This window comes from Nicotiana attenuata, chromosome 6, assembly GCF_001879085.1.
Source record: "Nicotiana attenuata strain UT chromosome 6, NIATTr2, whole genome shotgun sequence".
NCBI classification, from domain to species: domain Eukaryota; kingdom Viridiplantae; phylum Streptophyta; class Magnoliopsida; order Solanales; family Solanaceae; genus Nicotiana; species Nicotiana attenuata.
In genome coordinates, this window is record NC_031994.1 from 22,321,269 (window position 1) to 22,326,946 (window position 5,678).

A 5,678-nucleotide genomic window follows, 5' to 3' on the forward strand; every position below is an offset into this window, starting at 1 on the left:
TTTTAGTATCTTTTCTAATTTTGTATTGTTGGTATATATAACTTTCTAGCTTCAAGAATCTATGAAAATGTTTTTCCAATAATCAAATCATACCACTTACTGATCGTTGCAACATAATTGATTTTATAGCATAGGTTTCTATATTGCATTATGAATTTAGTGATCCAACTTCACTATTTCTATATTCTAGATCTCTATTTGTTGAGATTTTATAGAAAAGTTGGTGCAGTAGAATAAGTTTTTTTCTTCTTTTTTCTGTAATATATATTTTAGAAAAGTATTCATCTGCCAGAGCTTTTGTTATTGTATCAGGAGGAAGAGGTTGAATATGAACACGCTATTTATTTTAGCAAACCTAAAATTAAAAACAAAAAATTACGTGTGTTTTAATATAAAAAATCATGTGAGTTTTTTAGATTTTATAAACCTAAGGGACACCAACCTATATTGACTGCGATAAAACTAGTACTATTTGCGCATCTTCTTTGGTATTCCTTCTTCTTTGGTTCAAATAATAAAGTTGATGTAATTCAAGTTTTCAGAAGTGTTTCTTGGATAATTTCTGATGATATTTCTTAAACTTGTGTGCAATGGATTTATGTATTAAGAAGATGATTTATCGAGTATTTGAGGTAATTTCTTAATGTAGTTATATTTTTGGAGAAGACTATTTTCTTAGTATTTGGTTAGGTGAGTATTTTGCCCTTGAGATTACCTAATTAACTATTTAAGAAAATTGATGTGAGCTCGCGGTAGATTTAAATTATAAAACTCCAGCATCATAATGATATAAAAACTTTTGCGTTGCGTATGTTGTTTACTTCTTGATTTAAATTGATCAGGCAAATATTTTCACTCTTGTATTATTAAGTTAGTCTTAGGATTGTTATTTCTTATTAGATTAATAAAAAAACTATTATGTATGATGTTCACGTTCTGTTGAATTGAGTTCAAAAGTTTATTTAAACTCAATTAAAATAGTTGTCTTTTCACATATATAGTTTGGTTTCTTTTCGATTTGTTGAAATCATCCGAGTGAGTGCTTGATATGGATTAGGGACATGTATTAGGGAATTTTTTTCGTTCTTGATAGTCCATGTTGTCTGTTTGATGTGCGAAGTTTTCATATGCTTATTCACTTTAAAGTTTAACCTAAACTTTAGCACATCTGATGTGCTTCTTATATAGCTCTTAGCATTTTTGTGCTGAGAAACTAGGATTGCAATTTCTTGAACTTTTAGATTTAGTTAATTACAAGCTAGAAACTTCTATGAGATATATTGCTAAATCCGGCTATAAGAGATTTCTTATATTTTTGTATATGCAGTGATCCTACCTTTAAATTTTGCAATGTTCCAATAGAAAAATATTGCATTCTACTAAAATAATATTTTGATTTTAGCTTTACCATTTGAAGGAAAGTCTTGTAGATAATCAATTTGAGCATATCTTTTTTTTAAGGTAAAGATTTAAGCATACAAGGAGGAAACCAGTTAAATATCTAATTTTCTTTAATGTTGCTTTAAAAAGTTATTGAGGCATCAGGGTTGTTTAACTCTCAGTCTTATCTTTTTATGTAGGTTTCGAGATTGTTACTGATATTGTTTTTCTCCTTCACTTTCTTATCTTCATCGTCAAAGTATTCTGCTTACCAGGTACCCCAAACACTTGAGCGTAAGCCGATTTGTGATTTGTGATGTACAACTACGACAGTTTGTGATTTCTATAGATATTTTTTTGTGTGTTAGCTATTGTAATTTGTGATCTTTGGATGTTGTTAAATTGGTGGGCAATTGATTGAATTGATTCTTTTATTTTTCCCTATTATTATATGTTTGCTTTTGACTACTATAAGTTATTCATAGCAGACTATACTTAAAGAAAATTATGTTAATTTAAGCGTAAAGTAATTCTATTTGAATTATGGATTTAAGTGGACATGAACAATTTAATTCGTTAGCTTTCGAGATCTCTTCGTGTTACTTAATACTGTTAGTTCTAGTTTTGCCTTTTGCATTTTAAATCATAAAAGTACTTAATGGTTGATATGCTAGGAGAATGTTTTTTAAGATATGCTACTTGTTAAGAAAAGAAATGATCAATTTTAAATATATTCGTTTAAATATTAAACTCTGGCGGCTTGATTGATAAGTTTGTTTCTGTTAAGTTCACCTACCGTAAGTCAGTAATGCCGATGCTAATTTAATTCTGTTTTCTTATGTCTCACGTATCATGCTCATAGGTTCTGTCGTTATTTTTGAATTAAAAACTAGAATTCTGTTTCATGTCCAAAATGTCGAACCTAAGTTAGCAGCGTGAAGTGTCTCACTTTTTGAATTAGAAGTGATAATCTTGAAGAAAACTCTTATTTAACCGAACTACATGTGTAGCAAGAGCATCGAAATTTTATTTTTATAAATCCTTATAATGCAAAGGCATCTACTATGCTTATCTGTCCCAATGAATCTTTTAAGAGTCCATGCTTGCTCTCTTCTTGCTTGTTCCAATATACTTCCCAAACACCAAGCTATTTTTTCCCTGTAGTTTTAGTTATTAGATTCTCGTTACCAAAATCAGTTTGTTTTCTCTGTGAGTTCTATCCTTGATGGTAATATGGATGTGGATTTTGCAGTTTAATCCTTTGTTTGAATGAATAACTCATTCTAATTTGTTATGCTTAAATAAATTTAAAGGCGTTATATGCATTTGATATTTACATTTAGTTATTTATGATAGAATCAACCTCAACTATCTTTATCTTGTTCGTTTCTTCCTCGTTTCTTAATGCACTAAGAATTTCTTACTAATGTATTTTTTGCTCTTATAATAATTGCAGAAAAGAAAAGAATATCTTGAATGTCATGAATATTCCTAGAAATAAAAGATGGATGTATTGTGACAGAGTTATTAAAAAATACTTGGACGGAGTAGATGATTTTTTAAACCACTGAAAAACAAGTTGGGGAAATTTTTTTATGTCCTTGTATGGAATGTATGCTTATCCATCAAGTAAATCGGGCTACCTTGAAGGACAATCATCATCTAAACTAAAAGTATATTGTTGGTAAAGTTATTTTGTATACAAGAATAAGGTAGGGATACCTTCTTAAACATACCAGCAAGACTGCCCAAAGTAGTGCAGTGATCCAGTTGGATTCCTTGTAGACAACCTAGGACTGATATGTTAACACGATGCCAAAATATGAGAGCACATCTTTTGGAGATAAGAACAAAGAAATATAGCAATATGTGATGCATTCAGACCAATGTCTTGGAATCACAAAATTTGGTGTCAAATTAATTGAAAACTATAGGACCTCAAAGATGCACCCCAACAAAAAAGAGATACGAGAGTCACTACAGGTTATGTATTATCCTAAACAATATTTTGCTTAAACTGCAGGATGACATTCTACAGGAATATTTCACAGTAGCTAGTTTTCATAATGAAGTGCAAAAGAAAACTGCAAATCTCAACCTAAGGCTATGTCCAAAAAATGCAGACTGTAAGATGCTAGTTTTACTATAGCATTGGCACAAATGTCTGAGGCCCTTAATGAAGTGCAAATGAAATTTTCAGTTTTCAGTTTTCAGCTGATTCAGTTGACTGCAGCCCTTGTTTCTAATTATATCATATGATTCAAATCTTTTCCATTCTAGGTAATTTAGAATCAAAAAAGGTTCGCGGGCCTACTTTACTAAAAGATATTTGGAAACCTCCGTCGGGAAAGATAATTGATGTGCCGTTTGATAATCGTAACCAAGCTATTGAAAAAAAAGGCCGAAAACTTGCTAGCTTTCATGAAATTATTGCCAGAATTCAAGAACTAACACCTCTCTATGTAGATATTTGGAAAAAATTTGACAACGAGGAGAAGAAGAAATTTGTGAATTTTGTGAGGGTATAAAGTAGTTATCATGATTATTATTATTTTGTGAACATGGTCAATCTTTTATACATGATGTCATTTTCTAAATGTTGGCTTTTATTTTTTCCAGAAGAAGTTCTCTATCCCAAAACGTGGAGAAGCGTGGATCTTAAAGTCACTAGGAAAGAAATGAAAAGATTACAAATGCGATTTAAAAGATGAGTATACGCGAAAATATAAAACTAAAGACTTTGCTAAAAAATAGACCAAATCGTATACCGAGGGATTAATGGAGTGGTCTTGTCTCTTATTGGCTTTCTGATAAAGATAAGGTATCAACCTTGAAAATTCTCCTAGTCTGCTCATTTTCATAGCCTTTTCATTTTAATTATGCTCACATTTTATTTAAAATTTATAAAATGTCATTTTAATAGTTCAATGATAGAGACGTACCCAAGCAAATACAAACAATAGGGCCAAGCAAACGAGGCCACACATGAGGATCCCAAAGTATTGCTACATTGATGAATGAGCAGGTAAACCTGTAAAAATTATAAACTATAATATTTTAAATATTTTTTGTCATGTATGTCTGATATATAGTAGTGAATCATTTTGAAAGCAACATCTTTCTTGATTGTGATTATATGTGTAATATGATTTATTTTTTCCGTTAAATGGACATCATTAATCTGCTTGATTCTCTCCTCTCAACCTTTAATATGCTTTTTCACTATTTTTTTGTTTTGTTGGAGTGTAACGTTAAACTAAGAGTAAAGAAAATTCAACCAAACAAAAACCAACTTTTCTAGATTTAATGGAAATTGATTTGAACCTTGTAGCAAGTGAAGTGGAGAAGAATCCATGTTGTAATGGAGAATATGACAAAATGAGTGTTGGTGGTGGTTGTGTTAATTGCACTTTGTCCACTACTTCCAATGATAAATATAGTATGTTGCCTGTGATCTTCATCTTATTTCTTGGTTGATTCCTTTTTAAGTGAGTGCAACCATCCTTATTAGCAGATGTGCTGCTCGATTATTCCATGCCTTATTACATAAATTGAGACTATTCACTCTCTAGTTATTGCTTTTATATTTGAAACTGTCTAAAGATTCATTCTACTTGTTACCTTTCGAAAAATAATATTCATTCTGATTGAAGTTTGAGTTCTTTAGCAAAAGAGAGATTTCAAAAGTTTGATTTGGTGGAGTGGTAAAAATCGGAGATTTCAAATGCCGAAGGATAGTTTTAAGATCCTGTCTTGTCACTCATCTATGAGGATTTGGAAAGAATCCCACTTAAGATGGTGAATTACTTTTGATCTCTCTTATTAAAATATTTGTTCCACGATAGTTATCAGTCCAACATTTTTCCTCTAATCCTATCTGATGAAAGATAAGTATTAAGCAAGGGCTAGATCTTCAGTAGAGTGGAAGATATTCAGTTACTTGTAAGTGCTTGATTTTTACACCTTTTAGATTAGAAAGAAAAATTTTGTGGGTACAGTGGCAAATTTGGTCATGAGTAATGGGGATACTTTTTTCACATCTTTTCACGATGCTAAAATGACAAGTTTCTCCAAACTTGAGCATAAAGTCTCCATAATTTTTGTTTATGGTTTTGAGTTAGATTTTCTTAAAAGATCAACTAGTTGAGAATATTATTGATATAGAAGATTCATGTAGCTCATCTCTACTCGCTAACAAGTTTTACATCATGTAGTAGGTCTTAAGTTTGGACTTAGCTTCATATTTGTCGTATGAAGGTTTCATGAATATCATGTTGCAATGGTACATAGGACTTAGT

General features: G+C 30.8%; 1 long non-coding RNA gene across 1 annotated transcript; it reads left to right on the forward strand.

Annotated features, from left to right (window-relative positions):
- Positions 1,580-4,362, forward strand: LOC109228203. The gene is made up of 3 exons (XR_002068336.1): positions 1,580-1,655; positions 4,000-4,201; positions 4,304-4,362. It is a non-coding gene; the product is annotated as an uncharacterized LOC109228203 (long non-coding RNA).